Genomic DNA, 24,434 nt, shown 5'->3' on the forward strand with positions numbered 1-24,434 from the left:
CATATTGGCCCACCCACTATTGGTAGATCCCTCTTTTTCTCTATCTTCTGTCATGTGTTTATTTCCCTTCAAGCATTCTTTCTTAAATTCTAATGCCATATCATAGTGGATTCATTTTTTACAAGAGGAGATGCACATGACAATGTGCCAGAGGTGACTACTGCTGATAACATACCATCATTTCTTGGATCTTCTTGTATTGCTAGTATAGGAACGTTGCAGACCACATTGGTGGTGAGCGATGAAGAAATGATTCCCTTAAAGATACAAAAGGTTCCAGGTACTTTAAAATTATTATTATATATACTCTAATTGTAATTTACTTTATGATCACTCATTTTGGACTAATGATCCCATGAATTTTTTGCAAGCAATGATATTTTCTATAAACATTTTAGTGACATTGCATTGCAGATATTTGGGCCCACCATACGTAAAAGGTGGTACATCATATGTGAACTAACCCTAATCCACTTTTGATTTCATATCATTGCTAGAATACTTTTCCTTTGATCCATTTCTTGAAGTGTAATAAATGTAGCTTCAGTTGATTTCTAAATCTAACAGGTTTATTTTTGCTTTAAAAGGTGGAACGACCAAGAAAAAAGATTAAAAGATGAATTGACAAACCAAATGGTTGAGTGGTTTGGAAATGACACCTTTGACAAAACCAAGCTCCTTGAAAAAGCTGGCACATATCTAAAGTATGTAAGGGATCAATACAGGACCCATTTGGAGAGGAACCTAAAGTACAAGCATCCCCCCATGATTCCAGAGAGGGAGTGGAAGGACCTGATTTTGGATGCTAATGAGAGAATTGAAAGGAAAAAAGGAAATACACCACTAGACGCCAGAAGAAGGTACGAGATACTATTAAGAATGTAATTATGTACTAATTAATTACTCTTTATATTTATATAATCCAACATATTTCAAACTTTTTATAGACTGAGTGACACGTCAAAGGCAACCAAGGCAAGGCAATAAAAGCATGGGCAACACAAACTCAGCTTTGGTGGTTACATGAAAGTTGTTGCACGAATTATAAGTATCTCATGTAAATGAAATATTGCATCAAAATATTAATAAATTACAAATGTTTTTTTTTATCAAACAATGCACGCGAAATTCACAGTACCAAGCAAAAATGCAAGGCTTTGAATTCAATAGAGCACCCATAGAAGATGACAAGAGAATTGCCTACCAGCAAGGCTATTCAGCCATGGTTGATCGGCTATGAGAATTGAGTGGGCATACACAACATTCGAGTGCATCCATCACACAGGTAAATATGCTAAATAGAAGTTGTTTCAAATTGAATACTTTACCAATAATCTAATTGATGTTGAGTTCCAACATAAAGTGACTATATTTGTTTTAAATAAGCAAGCAATGATAACAATGTGCATGTCATTGGAATGCAGCCTGCTAATTGTGAAACACCACTTGCACATGAAGGTCCAAATGTGCATCCCTATAGTGGAGGTATTCATTTGCTATTCAAATTTATTTATTTAGCTATTAATACAATTAAAAATCTTAATTTGTAATTAGAGTAGTAATTAATGTACCCTTTTTTGTTAATATTTTAGAGCATGTAGTCAGTGGTGAGCAAGCGGAGCATGATCTGGGTACACAACATCAAGAACATGATGTTCCCCACTCAGGTAAAGAGGACCATTGTTATTGTTTTAAACAAATATAATTGCAATTGGTGTTCAGCATTAATGTAACCTTTAGTATTTCAACTCCAGATGATCTAGAGGTGTTCAACATGTTGAGGTTGAGGCTACACAAAATGATGTGGCCCCATCAGGTAAAGAGCACAATAATTATGTTCTCTAAATTAATGAAATACTTGTAACAATAATAAATTTTTTTGAATTTAACCCATTTCTTTGTTATTGCAGAGGACCCCCCTTCACTTCAATGTCCTTGTCCTCAATATAGGACTAGGCATACATTGAGATCATGAGCAGTTGGCGGAACATCTACAGAGGGGGGAAATGATGAAGAAACCGATGTCTCACTTAGTCTTTTCATAGCTTCAAAGAAAAAACAAAGAAAGAAATGATTGTAATCTAACTTATTTGATAATGACTAATTTTAATGTGTTAGTGAATGCAATTATGTGCTAATTAATGGTTATGGATAATATGTGTTAATTAATATCGATGAATGTTGCGTGTTAATTAATGTTAATCAATATTATGTGTTAATGAACGTTATGTGATATTAATGAATGAATGCTATATTTTATTAATGGTAGAAAGAATGAATGAATGAATGAATGTTATAAGATGTTAACAGAGATTTTAGAGTGATGTTAGGGGGGGGAGGGGCCAAAGGAGCTTCCACCTTCACATGGTTGGCCCTGTTAAGTAGAGACTATTAAACTAATCTCGAAACCAAGCAAAGCTCAACAAGATAACACACTTTTCAATATTTCATTATGTTGCACAGTTAATCTTATTGAATAATGTATATTGAATCTTAATTATAGGGTCCAACAGAGCCAACACGAACAACAACACCACAAGTTGCTGGGTATAATGAACTCCCATATTGTCTTGTCTATACACGAACAATATGAGTTGCTTCTAATGTTGATATCCAAGGTAGGACTGCAAAAGTTATGAATATGCCTCATCCTTGTAAGTTTTTGATTACTTGTAAGTAATGAATATGCGTCATCCTTGTAAGTTTTTTTATTACTTGTAAGTGAAGAATTTTTTTTTTTGATAGGTAATTGGCCAAAGCCTGAATAGCTTTTGACTAGAGCTATGAACTAGTGGGGCCACAGTAGGGGCCCCATCCCCATTACATATATTATTATTATTATTATTATTATTATTATTATTATTATTGTGTTTGATTAGATTGACTCCAAGACCTTCCCCATCCTATGGAAGGCCAAGAGTCACAACTTAGAATTCCTCTTTAGATTTACCTATTGGGAGTTGAACTTGGGTCTCCAACATGAGAACCCAGTGTTTTAACTAGTTAAGCTCAACCCCTTTGACTATAAGTCATGAATATTGCTCTTTAGTTGATTAAAATTAAATGAAAATCTTTAATGAATACACAAAACTATATACATATGTAGGCACACCATGGTTGAGATGAGCCAACTCCCTAGTCTCACTCTATGACTAAGCTCATGCCATATCTAAATCAAAGATATCTCAAATACATCATCAGTGGAAAGCTGCAAATGTCATTTTCATACATAAGCAAGACATACACAATTGGGCACAATCACCAAGAGAACAGTAAAAAGTGTGTTTGAGATTGTATCATGGATGCTTTTAAGGATTGTATCATGGATGCAAAAAATCTCTTCATTAATCCTTGACTCATGATTGCTATAATACTTCTTTAGACTTCTCATGTCATTTGTTGCACTTCTTCACTATTTTGGACTAAGTTTCAACTATGTATTTACCTTGACTTATGACTGTACCTAGCTTTGTCCTATCTTTGTAAGCTTCCTCTTTGAATTGTGGTTGTAGCTTTGATAATACCTTTTTAATGTTGCACTATTTGTAAGGAGGACAACTCCTAATGCATGTTGCAAATTGTGTTCTCGTGACTGAGACTAACCTTTTTGTACTTGATGTTTTTGACTAGTTATCATAACCTCTGACTTTGATGCTTGTGCCTTAATAGAACTAGATGTTTCTTGTATGCATACTTGGTCAAGGACTACATTATGGTGCTATAGGGCTACAAACTAAGATTATTTATTGTATTGAGTTGCACATTTGACATGAGTTTCCCTATGACTGCTATGCCTCTTGAGGTTATAAGGTGTTGTTCTTGTCAAGTTTTGACAATGCTGCAACAATAACGTGTTATTTGTTGTTAAGGTTTGAAAAGACCTTTTAGAAACTTATACCCTTCTCTTTTTCACTTAGTAGACTTGATTACTGTATTTTTATTTGGTACTAGGTATGACTACCTACTAGCTTTACTATAGACTACAATCTCTCTAGACTATATTTTCTGAGTGTTGTTGTTCTATACTTGACCATCTATTAGGAAAACATAGTTTGAAATATCCAAAACAATTAATGAATTATTGCACTATCACCAATCTATCTTGAAGATTTGACTACTCTTTAGATTATGATTATGACTGTCATGATATTTCATGAGACTGCTCTATCCCCATATGAAACCCTTTGTTCCCACAAATCAATGCTTTGAACTTGATTGCAACTTTATACTGATCACTGTCTTTGTACAGTAAGCTTGCTACTTTCTCAACTTTTGATATATTGGAGGCTTCTAGGATGGTTTCTATCTTATAGTCACAATACCTTGCTATAATTTGCATTTCAGATCACTACTCAATGATCATATCATGTCTTTGTCTTTTAATTTGACTCTCGAGCTTGCTCTATTTCTTGACCTTTTGAATAATTTTGGGTCACTATTCATTACTTTTATTACCCTATATGTAAAAGATCTTGCTCACTGCTTCCCGTACTTGATCTTTATCTAGTTTGTGTCAATCCTACTATTGCACCTTTTCTATTTATGATTGAGATTTGTTTTGGGATTAAAAACTCTTGATGATTTCACTAAATGACTTTTGCATGACTGTACTTTCTAAGCTATCCTAGGGAACAAAAGAGACCTAGGGATTTGCTCACTTCAAGAAAAAAGAAAATCTAGCAAGACAATCAACCCTTTTAAATAATATGTGGAACCCTTATGGTGAGCAAGAAAGCATTGACAAACTTATAGATGTTGTCATAACACAAAGCTAAAACTGTATTATTTTATAGATAACCAGATTTCTCCTTTAACCTGACTTTTACTTGAATCATTACTGTAGGCATATCCAATGCATGATTTAAACAATAAGATACTAAAAATTCTAAAATAGGGTTCTAAAAACCCTACCTCCAAATGTGGATATCTACTATTATGACTATGACAATTTCTCTCTAGAAGCTTTGATGCTAACTTCTATCATGCCTAAACTCTGCATGTGGTTTGCATGGTGTTGGCATGAGGTGCTTTGTAAATGTCCTTATGGATTCTCTTCATATTTTTATGAAACTCCTTCATCGAAGAGGCAAACCTCTCATTCAAACTTTGAAGTAACCCTTTGATTGTTGCATGTAGTCCTTTTCTTATGAACCTTCCTCCTTGTGGTGATGTGCTAGGACATAAATTGAAGGTGTAGCTTGTGGAGCTTGTTGAGCATCAAATCTGAATTAAGTAAAATATCTCGATTTGAGAGATTAAAACATAGAAGCCATCTATCTTTGGAAGAAATCATCATTTTCATTGATATCGTAATAACCCATAAGTTATCAAACAAGTCTAATAGCATTCTATCAAAATATCCAAAATTCAAATAGTATTGATGAGACCCAACGATGTCTAATCAATATAAAAAGGGTATCGAAGGAAAGGTAACACTGATGAACTCTAAAAGGAACTCATCGAAAGCAATGATCCCATCAAAAGAGGATATCGAAGAAAGCAGAGATGGTTTTCATCGATGGGAAAAGGCTTCTGAGGAAATAATACCATTGGCACAACATGAAGGAAACTTACCAAAAGAAGTGTTTTTATCGAAAGAATGATATTGATCAAACAGATGGAAGCTACATCGATAAAAGATATTGATAAGGATATGAGTTTTGAGGAGGCTAAAAGGCATGTTACCGATATGTGTGGTTTTACCCATGCAACTTTATCAAGGAAGATTACTAATGAGCTCATCAATGAAAGATTATAATGGAAGCAAATCATCAAAAGAAAGATGGCCTCGATGAAACAACAGACCCATTCATTGAAGGAGTGTAGTGATGTCGATAGAAAAAGTGTTTCGATGGAAGGATAAAGGAATTTACCGAAGGCCAAGGTTTCTTCAACATGAAACTTGATGGAAATTAGATATATATCAATGAGGAAATAGGTTTCAAGGAGGCTAAAAGGCATGTCTCTGATATGTGTTGTTTCACCAATATAACTTTATTGGTGGAAGATGACAAGAGAGGATAAAGAAAGGCTTCGGTGAGACAATAGATCCATTCATCGACGAGGCATAGTGATATCGATGGAAGAAGTATTTTGGTGGAAAAATAAAGGAGGTCACTGAAGCCCAAGGTTTCTTTGACATAAAAACCCAATGGATATTAGATAGGTATCAGTGAGGAGACAACCATAGTGACTGAATACAGCATTTCGATGAAGGGAGAAAATACCTAGTCAAAGTAATGTTCGAAACAAAAGTGTTAGTTGATGGTTATATGTTGAAAAGCTATGATGCTTGGTGATAATGTATAATCTCATATAAAGGAGGGAGCTTTTGTAATATGGAGGAGATTTAGAGAAAGGAGTAGATTATAGCCTCAGGCTTACCACTATACTATTTTGGCGAATATATATAATATAATCAGTTGTTTTTCCTTTGCATATGTGTTGCGGATTACTGCATTTTTCTGTAGGCAGTTGCTTGTGATATTATCTAAAGGAGATAAGGTTACTTGTGTTCCTCCAGTAAAACTTTGTGTTTCATATTGTAGATTTGAATAAAATATTTACTTGCGAATTGTGATTGTTCCTCGTATTTCTTCCTTGGATGGTCTCTTAAGGTTAGAGTTAAATTCATTCAAGCAATTTACAATAAAGACATCAAAGTAGAGCTCATAAGAAACAGTAATTGACAAACTCATCGAGAGGGGGTGGGCTTAAAAATTGTCTCATAAGTTTACACAATAAGTCCTAAAGAAATATAAAGACTCTGTAGCCCAAACAACAAAGAAAGGCACTGGTCATCTATAAAACACAACCCATCAATTCATACTTTCACATAAAGAATAATAGGAGTAGTTGAGTAGGAATTCTAGGGTAAATTAGCAATAGTGTATATATAAATTTCAAGCACCAAGATCGAATAGCTTCTACAACAACAATCTTTAACTCATCTACTATATCTCCATTCTAGTAATTGATGCCATTCTGAGATAGGGGGAAGTCAAATCAAGATACTAAATCTGCTATAAAAAGCATTAGTTGAAGGAACAACTAGTGAGTGATAGTTATGATACTTAATATAAGTACAGATCCAATAGCCAACAAGATGAGAGGGGGGGGGGGTGAATCATACAAACTTAATCATCCATAAAAACATCAGATTCAACCTCGGTAACATATATCAGTCATATAATCAAAAACTGTCAAACATGCAAACAAAAAAGCATATGAACAATATAAACCTCATAACACCAAATTTAACGTGGAAACCCAAATAGGGAAAAACCACTGTGGGATTTTGGACCCACTAAGAAATATACTCTTCTAGAGTATGCTCGGTTAAAAGAAAATTATGTTAAAGATTACAAAACACATTGCTAGATGTGACCCAGTTAAGGGATTTCCCTCATATCTGTTAGGATCTTCACTTTGTTAGAAGTGACCTTGTCAAAGGATTTCAAACACTCAATCAAAATATCACCTTGCTAGAGGATTTACATATAAGACTGTTAAATCCACTTGGTTAAGAGATTTCCTGTCACATTCACAAAATAACAGTAATAGAATCTATTTGCAACTTCACATCTAAAATGCTAAAGCAGATTCCTATTTGTTCAATACAATCTAGACATAGAACTAATCTTGTCTATCTACTGGGCATCAATACTTTGTTATTCTAATAGGTCTTCAAGCTTCTGTGCTCAGTAATCACTATGTAGCATCCCCTATGCATACACTTTCCTGCATATATTGTTTATCAATAGTTCCTTATTTATAAACAATCTTCTAACTGCTTAATCTCCTTGATCAGATTTCCCATGATCAATCATAGCCATTAGATCTTCAATCTTGTCCAGGTTCATTGTATCTTTTGATCTGAAAATGTTTTACCCCACCTCAGAACTTGCACATTCACCTTGGAACTTGTGTTAGGGTAATGCGGTTCAATCTGAGCTGTAGATCTTCTTGCCAACTTTCCATTGCCTTAGATTTGTTAACAAACCTCTTCCACGGCTTACCAATCATTGATTCGCTCCATCTCATCAGCATCTTTCATTAAATATCACATGTAAACATTTAACACATTCTGTTATAGCTCGGTTACAACTCAATGAATACTAAACTTTACTTGGTAGACATTCTGTCTTCATTAATCGACTGCGATAACCTTAGGGTTTACCGACTAGGTTCCTTAGGGTTTACCGACTAGGTTCTTTGCTTGATAAAATAGTATAGTATTAACCTTTACATTTTACAACATATGTATGATGTTAGAACAATCTAAAACATCAAGATCTCATCATTGTCTGACTCGGTAGAGTTGCCCATTGAATAACTTATCCCCTTATTCATCATATACTTTCCTATGTCTTTACCGACTTCTTTATAATCTTCATATCATATTTCTTAAGATATGGCAACATCATATTGAATTAGAAAATCAATTTCTTGACATCAATGACAAACTAATAATATCAAGATAGTAAAACATCTATAATCAGTTATGTCCATAATCATCAACAACCTTCTCAATATCCTTGTAATATTGCCAACAGTGAGTAGGTATACCCGCCTAGGTCCTGCAGAGCCTAAAGTGAGAGAGTTAGTAACCAAATAGGTTCACTCTATAAGTTGGCCAAGTCAATTGGAGGGTTTGATCATAGGAGTTGGCATTTCCTTAGAACCTATCCAATCTGTTGATTTGAGACCCAACAGAACCCTAGCATAACTTCTAAAAACTGGCTATAAATGGTTCTTTCATTTGCAACAAAATGCAAACCCTAAAATCACATGAAAGCTTATACTTTTAGCTTTATATTTCCCTCCAAGTTATGCATGAAATTGATTTTCTTGATAATCACACGGAAGGAGGCCTTTAGAAAAATTTTGTAAATAAATAAATAATTTTATTTGACTTTACATCTTTTGAATTATAATGCCTTTTCAAGTGAATTATTTTCCCTCCAAACCTTGCATTGTGAAATATCATCCTTTTAAATAAGCTCAACCTTATAGACACCTTCAAGGTATTTAATAAATCCTTTCTCTAAACTTTCCTAAATTCATGATAAGACATGAGGTATATAATAATTCTATTTTTTATCTCTTGAAGTCAAAAAAATTGGTAACAAAGTCATGCCTTCAAACCTTTATTTTTAGATAGTTAAATGTCCATTTTACATTTCTAAAAAAATTGGAGGTCTTATGATATTCCACGTGATGGCTGCATCTTGACAAAGTTACCCCTCACAACTACTAGTCCCTCTCCCTAATAGGGTATTTGCATGAAAACCCAAGTCCAGCTATGTCAAACCCAAGTTTGACTCCTTTAGACTCAAGTTAATCATTGGTCACATGTAGAACATGCATTTGAAGACTTGAATGACCTTCCCTCCAGAGTATTTTCTTTTGGAAAAAACTTTTCCTTTCATGAAGTCACATGAATGTGCTTCTTTCCTAAAGTTTTTACAATATAATCATAAGAACATAGCCCTTCTTTTCATTGAGATTTCCAAAACAAAAAGGACCTAGGACCTTAGAAAAGACTGGAATAAGCTTCAAGATATTAAAATTTAGACTCAAAGCATGAAGATGCTAACAAAAAAACAAAACCCTATTAAATGCAATTGACATATAAATGAAAATTGGATAACAAAAATAAATAGGGATATAACATTAGGTATTATAATAATATCATATGTGAAAACAACCAATAATAAAATCAAACCAAATGATATATAGGATTTGGTCATATATGTATATGTAGATATATAGATATATACATAATATGTATATGTATATGATGCTCTGCAAAAAGAAGGATAGTGAGAAAAACCTATTTGATTGCTACACACACAAAGAGAAGCACAAGAAACAAATGTTAGTCATTAGGGTTAGCAAATCAAAGATTAAACACTATCCTAGTCAAGCATATCAAGAAAGACACTACACAACAAATAAAAAGCTTAAAGAATCTAAGAAAAGTTGAACTTTCTGGTCTAACTACCAAAGATAGCAAGAAACTCTCCAACCAAAGTAGGGGAGACAAAACCAACAATCTCTGCTTAGGGAAGAGCTCTAGACCCCAAATCTGAAGAAAGAAATAGAGGTAAAGTAAGTGAATTGGATAACAACAAGAATGTAAAGTGCACCCCTAATTTTCTAACCAAAATGCTCAAAATTAAATGAAAATCTTTAATGAATACACAAAACTATATACATATGCAGACTCACCATGGATGAGATGGTCCAGCTCCCTAGTCTCACTCTATGACTAAGCTCATGCCATATCTAAATCAAAGACATCTCAAATACATCGTCAGTGGATAGCTGTCAAATGTCATTTTCATACATAAGCAAGACATACACAATTGGGCACAATCACCAAGAGAACAAAGTGTGTTTGAGATCATTGTCCTAATTGTGGTGTGGTCACAAAGAGGTTGACAAATTTACGGTGATCTCTTTGTGACCACACTACAATTAGGACAATGATCTCAAACACACTTTTTACTGTTCTCTTGGTGATTGTGCCCAATTGTGTATGTCTTGCTTATGTATGAAAATGGCATTTTGCAGCTTTCCACCGACGATGTATTTGAGATGTCTTTGATATAGATATGGTATGAGCTTAGTCATAGAGTGAGACTAGGGAGTTGGACCATCTCAACCATGGTGCACCTAATCATATTAGCTTGAAACCATGTGCCTCATATTAGCCTCAAACCTATGCCCCTACTAGTAGGTGGTGGGGATAGAATATCATTCGCTGTACATATCAATGACTGGAAAATGATTTTTTTTTTTGATAAAAATTATCATCGTTGGAGTTATGATGAATACCAAGCTTTTGACCGACGATGTAATTGACAAACATACAGCGTTCTCGTCGGTGAAATGTTCTAGAGTCGTCGCACTTCTGACTCAAACCATAGAAACATCCAACAAGGATGTTGTATGTACAACGATACTTCGTAGTCAGATGGTCGTCAATGTCTCTGAATGGACTGATGACACAAGTGTCAGATAAACAACATCACCATTGATGCGAAGTTCCAAATCACCATCGGCTTTGTGATGAAATCTACTGATTCTGATGACTTCTTTGACCGTCAGCAGAGTCCATTAGATTGTCATATTTCCGATGGGCATGGAATCATCAACCAATCTGATGCCGAGTTTTTGACAGTTGATTTTGTTGGCACTCTGACAAAAATTAGTCGCAAATCTGACAAACAGCCATCGGAAATCAGCTTTGAATGTACTAGTGTCTTTATGTTTCATGCATTAAGTTTCACTGGTATTGATATACACTGTTAATTTGTTTAACCAACATTAAGATTGGTTCATCGGTATTAAGTAAAAAGTTGAATTAATTTATAATTGGGTTGAAATTCATTGACAACTGATTCACTCGCCCCCCCTCAGTTGTCCTTCTGGTTCCTAATAGATATATAGATGAATATGGTGATAGACAGGGAAAACTTTAAGAAACCCCCCCCTTGGACAAGGTGTAAAAACCTAGCGAAACCTATATAATTCTCGAGGAAAATTTTAATTTTTCTGGTGAATTTTTGTGGTTTACAAAGAAAAAATAATAATCTCCATTGGTGAATTAGTCATGATTGCTCAAAGTTTGTGAAAAATCTTGGCGAATTGTAATATTTTTAAAACAAAAAAAATATTTGCATGGGCGAATTGTAATGTTTTAAAACTAGAAAAATATTTGCATTGGCGATTTCAACCTATTTTCAAATCATTAAAAAAATAATTGTCGATTTCAACCTATTTTCAAACCATAAAAAATAAAATATTGGCGATTTCAAGCTATTTTTAAACCATAAAAAAAAAATATTGGCGATTTCAAGATATTAAGTCATTAAAACACATGGCACACAGTCGTCAACTCTCTACCTGAAAGATTGCCCATTACAAAATATCATGACCTAGCGACAAGCCCTTACGACTCTATCTCCAATTCACAAGCTAAAAATGCTAAGCCTTCATAACCTCAAGATCTAGCAACAAAGGGAAACTGAACTGCCACTCATCAATTCTTGACCACAAAATGTTAAGTCCTCATCACTGCATTGATTTGGAGATAGTGGTAACTTTAACCCTTGTCACGTACTTGCCAACATAAAATTGTTTATCTCTTAACCGCTAGCAGTACACTCACAAGCTTGCGGCTTGATCAGGTCTTCAGACATTTAACTTCATGAGCTGGCGATAACCATATAACTTAACCACAAACTATCTAGTCACTAGCTCACGACCTAAAAATGATAACATTAAACAAACATGAGAGCTAGCGACAATTGTATGAAATAAGTTACTCGCTAACTCTCGTGCCTATAACAAATGACATCAGACCAAATCGAGACCTCACGAGTTGGCGATAACCATAAACTATCTGGTCATGAGCTCGCAACCTAAAAATGCTAACATTAAACAAACATGAGAGCTAGTGACAACTGTGGTGGCAAGCTAATATGTACAAGGAATTTTTAAGGCCTGGATGCTGACTCATTCCCGAGGGACTAGTTTGAATTTTTCTCCTGAGTTGAGGTTGATTAGACAAGCAAGGACTACAGTTTCAAATTCATAAAAGGATTGGATAGCTTCTGAGTTAGAGATGGGAGATCACGGATTTCATTGAGAAATCAGAGCTCAGGTTGCTTGTTGTTAGGGATTCTGAAGTAGAATTTGTGCAATCAAGGAGGAATAAAATCAAAACAAAATCATTCACAATAGATGAGCCTTAGCAGGATGTAGTGGATTTGATAAGCTTGACTTCTAGAGTCTACAGTCATGTTGAAAAACAACAAAATGATGATTTTTCACATGAATGAGCATCACCAAATGAAGTGTTAAAAGGTTATAAATACAATGGAGTGGTGACTTAATTGGTAGAAGAGAAAAGAAACTCTTTTCATTTTTTGAGAGTAGTTTATTCCTCAGAAAGGAAGATGTTGTTTGAGTAGGATCATGCATGGAGTTGTTATGTGTTCTATGATATGGGATGGGTGTTTTTTTTCTTTCTCCTATGTGAGTTTATTTATTGTTAGAGGGGGTGTGAAAGCCTTTTCTTATTAACAAAGGCCAAGCATGGCACATCCTCTGCATCTACTCTGCCACAAGATGGTAGGGGATTTGAAGAAGTAGCCCACAGAGGAATAAAAAAAGGATTTGTTTGGGTGGGGAGTGGCAACCAATCATCTTTGTGATGACATTGAAGTTGCAACCCCTTCCAAACATATTACATTTACCCTAAAGCTCCTCTTTCCACTTTCCCTGATCGTGGGCATGAAGGCTCAAGCTCCTCTTTCCATTTTCTCTATTCCTAGGCATGAAGGCTTCCTCCTCTATTTTAATTTTTAGGGGTGACTTTACTAAGTTACTTCTTGCTAGGTCCCAGTATCCCTTTCGAGAAGGGAAATGATCTGTTGAAAAAAATGTAACATCTCACATTCCATCAGAAGGCATCAGGGTGATAATGGCATGGCTCAAGCAGTTTTGCAAGTTGTATAGTCATTGGGGTTCCTTTTATGGTTCCAATAGTGATTCTAGACTCTAGGTGAAAGGAGCAAGTTGTATAGTCATTTACAGAGAAAATGAAAAGCATTTAGTGTCAAGCTTTGTGCAGGTTCTTGAAGGAGATATATATAAATTTATTTTGTGATGGTCGACGAAAGTAGTAATTTTATTCAATAGAAATTAAATTCTAATCTATTTCTCTCCGATGTATAATTCTATCTCTTTCAAATGATCAGAATCATGAGTTTTAACTTTTTTCATTTGTTGCATTGTTATGGTGTATGTAATTTTTCATTTAATGTTTCCTATTATGCTCAGGAATGCAAAATTTCTGTTAGTTTGGAATCATATTAAGGATTCACCTCATTGTAATTGGTGGGTGGATTATAGGTATGAGTAAATGCCAACTTTATGGAGGAGGGAAAACATGTACATGATAGTCATATAACACCTCCATATATATTACATAAACATCCATAGCATATAAAATCATAAGAGTATTAAGAATGAAAGTATCAAACACCACAATAGATAGGAATACAACATAATTAGTAAGACATGCATGCAACTCAATTAAAGGGAATATATTTTGAGGATCCAATTCCATGATAGATATAGACAAATCACAATTTCATAATCAAAGGAAAACACGAAAACATATTCACCCACAATGAATCAACTATTATAATTGGAAGGTCACTTCACCAAGTCAACATCAAGACAGCAAACTAGTGTCTTATACTAGGGCTTAGAGTCACTTACAATTCAAAGACAACCTGATAATAAACTTCAATAAGATTCATTTGCAGATAAATAGGAATGAATATGCCATTACATACACAACCCAGATTCATATGTAAACTGAAAAAACCCTTGACCATTCAATTCACAGTGAAAACATAAATTCAACACAAAGACAATTATGTGAAGATCTCAAACTGCAAATGATATTGGCATTATATTCATAATTATATCAGAAAGTAAATTCAAAATGTGATTCAACTATGCACTTATCAAATTCTTAAACAGTTGAACTATTATAACTATATCATAGTTTTCAACATCAATAAAAGTGGCCAACTGGCCATCCCTCTCTACAGATCAAAAAGAAAAAGTGGCCATCCCTCTCAAATTAATCTTGGAATCCTTTTATAAGATAAGGATTCAATAATCTTAGAATTACTATGAGGAATCTTGGGTAGCAACTTGACATTTCTTCTTTTGCTTTAGCATGGCTTGCCACCTATCCACCTCTTTGTCTGTTGGCCAACTGAATGCCTTTACCTCTTCCAACTTTGTAACTGAATATGTCCATCTAGCATCTCTAACTTCCCTAGCCTCAACAATAAACTTTGCTTGGTCAACCTCAACCTTGAATAGTGAATCAAGCATACCATTAAGGAAATCAGCATCAGCCTATTCATCTATATGCTTGATTATTTCTTCTTCCTCCAGAATCAAATCAAATTCACTGGTCTAATCAGAAACTAATTTCAAATCTCCATTACTACCATACATTTGAAGGCACCAATTTACAATAACCTTCCCCTAATGTCTACAATTTTTCATTTATAAGCACATCCTTCCCTATGAAAAATGCATAAGCTACATTCATTACCTCCACCATGTCTTTAGTGTCACTGATCTTGGGAGGGAACTCGTCACTATACATCATTGTAGTATCTATCTTATCCATTAATCTGCTTCTTCCTAACCAAACATTGAAAAAAGGTCTAAGAAAAGTGACAGCCTCAGAGGATGTTTTACTTGCCTCTTTCAAAGAAATGTGCAAATCATTCACTACCATCAATTTTCCTTTCAATACATTAATCCTTTGTTTTATAATTCCTAACACAATAGAGATAGCCTTGACATGTTCTTCCTTTTCAAGCTTTTCAATTTTCTCTGTGTATTCCTCCATTTTTATTGTCACGTCAGCTAGTATTTCTTATACTTGTTCTATAATTTGTATTGCACGGGGCTCATTTGCAATTTTTTCTTTCAACTCCACTAACTCTTCCTCCAGAGCGCCCTTCTTCATCAGTGTCTCTTCATATTTTTTAGATAATGCAATCAATTGGCTACATGTTTTTGTTTATCTTCTTGACAAATCCTTTGTTTTTTATAAATTCATGAAAGAAACTTGAGTAAAAAATGAGGCAATCTTCATGTCAATTGTATTCTGCAAATTCCAAATCATTATGTCAGCTTTCTTTCTACTTGGATATTTAGAAGGTGGGGCTTTTGAGTGGAAGGGGCCAAAGACCAAGCAGCAAGTGTCTTTGACTTAGGATTAAATCATGATCCTCTTATTACATCTCCAATTTCAAATTTAGTTTTAAACATTGGGTCCTCTTGCTTCCTAATCTAATCAATAATAAATATAGACTGGATATCCCAGTCAGGCATCATAATCATACCAGTACTCTTAATCAATTGTCTTGCCTGTTCCACAGATATTTTCTCACTATCAGGATCATATTCTTGTAGTGCCTTGATGATCTCCTCTTTCTTTTCTACATTTCCTTCCTCTATGATCAGATTTTGTCTTAATTAATTTTGTTTCAACCTTGTCAAAAATCTTTTAAATTCATCTGACTTAATAAAGTCATCATCTTTCATGAACTCATTTGACAACATCACATGCTCATCAAAGCCTTGAGCAAGGGATACATTTGTTTCTCCTTGTTCATTTTGCCCTGCTTCTCTAAGATGTGTCCTTATTTGATGAAAGTAGTGTCCTTGTTCTATAACAATTGCTCTAGCAGGGTCTCTCCTCACAACTGTACCGACCTCTTTGGTTTTTTGTTTCTTTGCAGGTGGCACTCAGGTAGATTGAACATCATCCCCACTCTCTACATCATCAACAGACACACTAAGTGTCCTCTTGTCATGTGAAGAATGTCCATCCTGGGGGTCTTGCTGCTGAGAAGCCACTTCTAGAATTTGAGGTATTTGTTCCATCAAAGTTTCATATAAACTCAACATTCTGTTAATCCTCTCTAGGTACAGGTTATCAGGGCAAAAACCTGAGAAACTAGGGTCAGTAACCTTCAAATCTGCTTCAACTCTCATTAATTTTTTTCATTTTCTTCTCCTTTCTTGTACTTCCTTTTTTCTCAGCAAATTTCTAACCACATCTTCATCATCCAATGGTTCATGGTCCTTTATTGTGGCCCAAGGTGTCATTTTTGGCAATGCACGTTTAATAAATTGTTCAGGATTACAGAATCTAGACACAATATTAACCAACCTATACTATTTAAGGAGATTGTTTACTTCATCATAGGAACTCCTACCAATGGTAAAATCAAACACAACCCAAAGCCTAGGAAGAAGAGAACCCTTCCTATGTTTGTCAACGTATTATTTCAACTAGGGTCAATTGCCAAATAAACTCTATAAAAGCAATCCTAATAGGAACAAATTTTGGTAAAATATGGGGAGGCTGAGGACTCCCATAGACTTTGATCACAATAAAATTATCAAAAAAGAAAAATCCCCCCAGTTATGTGATATAGACTAGTTTGGAACATACTGGTAAGGTCTCAAAACTCTCCTAACATTAATTGACAATCATTCCCTATTTATTCCTAGCATTTCCATAATTGGCAAAACAATCCAATTTTCAAAGAAAAGGAAAGAAGAATGGGGAGACCTACTGTCCCAAACCTAGGTCCATCTTTGTATTGGCATTAAGACACCCAATTCTTCTTTGAAAAGCTCTAATTCTTTATCCATGAACTCAGCATTATAGAACAAGACTAAATGCATCAGCAATGAATAGTTCTTGAATGTAGGGCTGGGTGCACCACTCTGAATTTCAACTAGAGCATTATGAATGTGTTCAACCACATAGCCCACATAATCATAATCTTTGTTAACATCTGGGTGTTGAATGTCCATAGCCATCATTAGTAATTCAACTGACACTATTGAATCTCCACCAAAACCCAACACTCTGCATAATCCATAGACTATACAATGCATATAATGGTGGAAAGATGTGATGTCAAATGGTGGTTTGATATTATCTATAATTATAACCAATTTCCTATTCACCCTAGGCATGTATCTGGGAATTGCATGCTTCTTGATAACACCTTTGTATTTGTCATAATCCTTTGCAATCCACTCCAAATCTATATATGTACATGCAGCACCAGTAATCTGGAAAGCTTCAACAAAGCTAACTCTGTTAATTGAAATTAGGGTAGACTGGATCTTTCTTCTGATTACCCTAGATACTGGGCAATAGCATTTGGCCAACTCTTTGATCAAATCCACATCAACATACACATCTGGCACAATTAACTTTACCATATTTAAATCCCAAGGGTTTGACATCGGGACACCCTTAACCCTATTATTCCAGAAATAATGAAACAAAGCAAAACTAGTCATATGAACATGGTTGGATTTTTGCATTGGCTCCATAAATATTTCCATGTGAAATCATTTGTATTCAAAGCAATGGAAGTCCATGGCAACAAGTCTACAAATTCTTCTTTGTATTTCTTATCCTTCTTTTCCTCAGTGGCCTTGGGCTTGGAACCTCCAGTTCCACTCATCGCCTTGCTCATTTTAGCTGTAGGAGAAAAACTTAACCAATTTTCTGAAATTTTCCTACACCCAACACTCTGAATTCTCCAATATTGTTGCAGAGCTCAATTCACTGGATTACCTCGAAAATAGAATGCATTAATGCAATTATACAAAATCTTGGCTCGATCATGCAATTTATAGTATTTGGGCGCCGTCACTTCTCTCAAGTTTCATTAATTGCCACACTTGCATGAACTAGCTACTGTGGCATTAATTCAAAGTTGAAGTACTTGAGAGAAATTTGAATTCATGCCCAAACTATTTCATTGGCGATTTCCATTCAAAACTTTTACAGAACTCGACAAACAAGTCCATGTGTCAATCCCCATCTTTAATCGCACACTCACAACCAGTTATAACAATTTGGAAAGTAACCAACGAGTTAGCAACAATGCTACCAAATCCTTTTAATTGCAAGCTCACAACCCCTTTTACGAATCCTCAAAGAATCTCATGAGTGAGCGAAAGTCGTTGATCTTCATCAAGCCCTTCAGTTGCAACCTCACAACAACATTTGTAATATTCTTTCTTTACCTGTGAGCTGGCGACCACTGCAAATCTAACAAAACAACTTATTTCATCACAAGCTCGCAACTCAAAAGTTAACTTGACTTAAACCCTTGCAATCCCATGACAACAAGACACTTAACTGCCATCGCATGCTCGCAACACTTTTTGACTTAGGACTTACAAACCCGCAAGCATGCGATGACCACAAAATCAGACCAAAACTTACCTGTCTCTAGATCGCAACATAAAATGCTAAACAACTTCAAAACCTGTGAGCAAGCAATGAAACCAACTAAGCTGCGATACCAACCACATTGCATGATCACAAATTAAAATGACTTAACTTTGAACACCTCGTGACCTAGTGATAACATAAAATCACACCTAATCACAACATAAAATGGTCAAGTGCAAAACATCTTGTGAGGTAGCAACAACTAAAATCTCCTAGTACTCGCAAGCTCGCGACTTAAACTGACTTGATGATAAAGGACCTACAAGCTAACAATAACCCTAAAATCTCAAAACTATTTATCTCTTGACCGTAGCGACCCAGCAAGTACTAACAAAAATCAATGTTTTATGTTAATTAGCTTCATAAACAGGAGTGAGCAGTGGCACACAGACCATTAATGACTTACTCGCTAACTCTCGCGGCTATAATGCATGGCATCAAACCAATTTGAGACCTCATGACCAAAGAAATTTCATTAACAATCTCTAGCTCACTAACATAAAATGCTAACACCCAAAAAACTAGAGACCTCACGATTTAAACCCAAACCAACACTCGCTAGCTCACCACTTAAATTGTTAAACATGAAATTTATCTACAACTTACAGATGAAACATTAAACATGTCTCATTATCTAACCAACCATTTGACCACACTTGACATTGACATGGACAAATAAAGAGAGGACAACTCAAATTTTCAATGCACGACAACCTTGGTTTACTAGCCAACTAAGGCAAAAAACAAACACAAAACCCTAATAGCCATGAACATCATGTTAAGCATTTAATGTAGAATAGTAGAAAGGTTCTAACAATTATACAATATGAATAATTTTTTAGATCTTGTGACACAAATTGTTGCATTTCATGTTCAACATAATGTGGAACCAATTTACTAATAATTCAAATCCACAATTAAAAATATGAAGTAAGTATCCGTTCTGATTGAAAAATTCAAGGAATACAATATCAAAAATCATCAATGACAACTATAGTATTGCAAATTGAAATTATAATATGACTCAAGAACTGTAGTATAATTATAAATACCTATAAACTGACTACTAATTCACTTCAGTGACTCAGTCTAAGGCTTCTATATCCCAAATGGACTCAAGATCTGGAAACTGACTTGTACTAACATGTTCATCTTCATTCTGAGTCGAGTATTCAAAATTTTCTTCATCTTCATGTTGACTCTAAGTTTGTGATCCATCATTTGTCTCAGCACTAGCACTAGCACTAGCATCACCAACTTTTAAAATGTTGCACAACCCTCATCTTTCACGCATGGAATTACAGATTGCCAGTGCCCTATAATATGGAAAATCTCTAACATTATACTAAGTTACAAACAACCTCAAGCAAGTTTCCAAATTTTTTTCTAATTTGTTTCTGATATTTCAAAAGCCCTAATGCATTGAAAAATCTCTCATCTTCCACCAACCCCAATATCATTGTTTGACATAAATCAGCAAGTTTCAAATATTCTGGTATTGCAATATGCAATACTTCACTTTGATCGATCCTTTTCCAAAGCCTTGTGATTGATCCAGGTTCAAATGGATTCTCCAAGTCAACCAACTGTTGTTTCATATCTAATGCAAAGCATTTACCTTATTTTTGAAGATGACCTGAATTTAAAATTCCTTCTATTGGTTTTCCATTGCAATATGCATCTTTTGAAAATGTCAATATCAACTCCTCTAGTTTTTTATGAAACACCTTTGCGTCATTTGGATTATCTCCAATTGAATGCCAAAATTGAGGATACACACAACCCATGGCTTCAAGTATTTCTTCTCGAGGGAATCTTTCATGAATCTCAGTTGAAAGTTCATATGCATTAGACTTCAAATTATCACTAACATATTTAACACTCCTATCAAAATCTTCCTTTTTAACTGGTAGTGCTCTGCCTTGCTTGCCCATCTTAGATTGGTGCATTGGTATCTAAAATCCTTTTACAAAGACACATAACTCATTTTTTGTATTGAAATATAAAAAAAATTTAGTATGATTCATATTTGTAATTACCTGCCACCTAAAAAAATTTGGGCTTCGCCCTGTTAGATCTGAATATAGACCATCCATGCCCAAGCATGTCATTTTATGTAGAGTGCTATACTCATTGATATACATAGTTTTGTCTTGGGCTTTCTTAACAAGTTTGTTCATTGAATCCAGCATGGGGAGAAGACTAGCTAAAGTTAACAGAGTCTATATATCACTTAACTTATGTAAGAGATCAAGAGCTTTGTCTACTATGAGGCATTGCTCATACATTAGTCTGATCAATGATTGATATTCTGTTAGAACTCATTCTGATGGTCCATGCAAGGAGATCAATCTAGTCTCAACATCCCTGAGAATCTTGTTTACTATTGTTACTCCCTCAGCAAAAATCTAAAATTCTGCAAAACATTTAGGACTTCGGCAGAAGTATGAGTTGAGCTCATGGACTAGATCTTCAACTTTTGACACTGTAGGGAAATTGCTTACAATTCTATATGCTAAATTCATTCGATGGGCCATGCAGTGAATGCCAACCATGTATGGTGCAATACTAGTTTGTAATTTTGTGCAAAGACCGATCCTTTGACCTTGCATTACTGCAGCTCCATCAACTCCAACACACACCAACTTCTTGGAAATTGTCAAGTCATCCATACAACCAATTTCATTCAAAGATTTCTTAACTTCCAAATGTAAATTTTTTGTTGTTGAATTGCCCCTCATTTTATGAACACAAAGTAGATGAGCTCGACAAACATTTTCTTTTATGGTATACACATGCATACAAACCCAAGCAGTGTTATCTACCATAGTAACTTCATCTATGGATAGTGAAATGAAATTTGACTCTTTTACACTCTCTTGTAAATTTTTCTTTTCCACCTCAGCGAGATAGTTTACCATTTCCCATCGAGTGCTTATTGACCAATGTGACATAGGATAGTGAGGAACATTCAAAAAAGATAATAAATTACTATATTCTGGGAAATCTTTCATAGGATGCCCTCTCGATAGAATATGAAAAATAACACTCATCTAAACAGTCTTTGCCAGGTTTGTATCTTTCATTGCATGTTCAGGCCGAGCCTTGATTGTATTTCCAAATCCACTATTACCAATCAGTGTCATTTTGTGGTTATGCTCTTCATATTCCACGGCATACTTAACATGAAGACATTCATCCTTTGATTTTCTTCTTACTACTGGTGTTTCCTTTCCGTCTATGATATGTTTTTCATAAACCTTACCAATATGCTTTTCTATGGTGTCAAGCTTTAGCTGCATCTTCTTCTCTCTTTTAGTTTTCTACCTACAAAACTTACACCTGCATTCTGTTGGTTGTTCATCATTGTTTGGGACTAGTTCAATGAATGGGTACTTTGCTACCCAATCAATCTTAAAACTCCTTGTCATCTCCCACTCTCGCCCTAGTTTTACTTTCCTTTTTCTTTTCTTCCTACAAACATCATCTTTAGTACTAGCGTTTGCATCCAAGTGAATTATCTCATTGTGTGTATCCCTTAGAACATCTTTTGGCATGTCAGTATTGTCATCCTCATTTGATGTATTTAACTCAATGACAATCCCACCTTGTGGTGGTGGTGAGCTACTATGAATGGCTTTTGCAACTGCAGAAGTTGATGGACCAGAAACTTTGCCAATTCCAAAGAAAGACTTTATGGTAGTATCTTTAAGTTTAAGTTTTGGGAATTTTGATGGCCTCTCAATCTCTTCAGTTTCACCGCCCTAAGGATTCTTACCCTTGTCTGACATCCCAATCCCTTCACCACCTCGAGGAGTCTCAGTCTCACCCTTGTCTGACATCTCAATCCCTTCACCACCCTAAGGAGTCTCACCCATGTCTGGTTGTGACATCTCGAGTCTTGACCTCTCACTATGAATAAAAAGTTAAAACTAATACTATCAAGTATGAAGAAATGATTACTCACCTTTATGCCTTCTCAATTCTTTGAATCAGGAATCAGGAATGCCTGGGCCTGTGTTGTAGGATTGTAACTTTGGTCTTCTGCCCTACAATGAACTTTGACGTTCCAACTCAAATTGCGGAATGTGAATTGAGAGCTCCCAAATTTACTAATCAGACATGAACAAATTGTAAGAAAGAGTGTATTTATATCAATCCATGATTGCATTTTTGGTGAATTGCGTGGGCATTTCAAAATGCATCTTGATTTAAGCAGGGCGAAATGGGTCCTCGAATGCTTATAATGTTTTAATTGATATTGGCGAATTTGGTCAATGCATGCAATGAACATTTAATTTACCGTTGGTGAATTAGGTCCTCGCTACGTGGTCATTTTACTATTTTTGGTGAATAATGGAGGTGATCTAATACCCACATCCGAGTGATTCTAGGTGAATATTATGGGCATGCACGTCGAACAGTGTGTGGTCAATGGTGAAGCCAGAATATAGAGTACCATTAACTCTAAAATTCCAGGATATGACCACTATGTTGCCCCAGACTATTCACCATTTCCTCAAAAAAAAAAATGTGAAATTCACCAATTGCCGAAGATTCACCACTAAACAACTCTCTGGTGATACAGATGGAGAGGGAGAGAGAGACCAAGAGAAGAAGAGAGTGAGAGGGAGAGATATAAGGAATATTCCTATGATCTTCAGCTATTTCAAATGTTTCTATTTTCATTTATTCGATCTTACACCTCTACACTCTAGTTAAAATGGGCATACATGTGTGCTGAATATTCTGCAAGGATTCGATTATCTAAAATTTGTTTTGATAGATGATTGACTATCAATGTAGATATGATAGAGTGATATGACACAAAAAGATAATTCAAGTATTTACAAGTTTGTAAGTTTTTCGATCTTAGGTTGGAGTGCAATGATGATAATTTTGATAAGACCAAGTCCAATAGCAATGATATATCCCATGATATGGGACGAGGTTATCCTGATCTAGTGTTGTAGTTTCATGATAGAATATGAATATTGTGGGTTCCATCCACATCATATATGAATATTGCAGTTATTGTAATATTTATTTACTACTGGCCATAGTATATGAATATTGTGAGTTCTATCCCCATCGTGGTTTTTCCATTACCAGGTTTCCACGTAAAAATTCTAGTGTTGTGGATTTGTGGTTTATTTATTGCTTGCTTGTGTTATTTTTTGTTATGCATTACTAACCAGTGGATAAATAATAAGTTTGTGGATTTGATTTCTAGTAGATCACTGATTCCCCCCCCCTCTCAGTGATCCTTGATTCTAACAGTTTTAAGCCCCAACAACCAAACAAATGGGTATGGATTCATAAGAAGACATATGTTGGAAGTTTGTGCATAATTGTGACTCCTTTTGGACTCCAATGTCCCAATGATGTCATTTAAAATAAAGCTGAAATCATGAGGACTCGTATGTATTTTTGGGAGCTCTATCAAGCCTCAATGAGAGCGATTTACTAGGTAGAAAATTCATATTGATAGAGATATTCAAAATTCATTGATGGTTGTTGATTCTTTTGATCAACAATAGAAATTTAA

Source organism: Cryptomeria japonica, chromosome 8 (genome assembly GCF_030272615.1).
Source record: "Cryptomeria japonica chromosome 8, Sugi_1.0, whole genome shotgun sequence".
Classification (NCBI taxonomy): domain Eukaryota; kingdom Viridiplantae; phylum Streptophyta; class Pinopsida; order Cupressales; family Cupressaceae; genus Cryptomeria; species Cryptomeria japonica.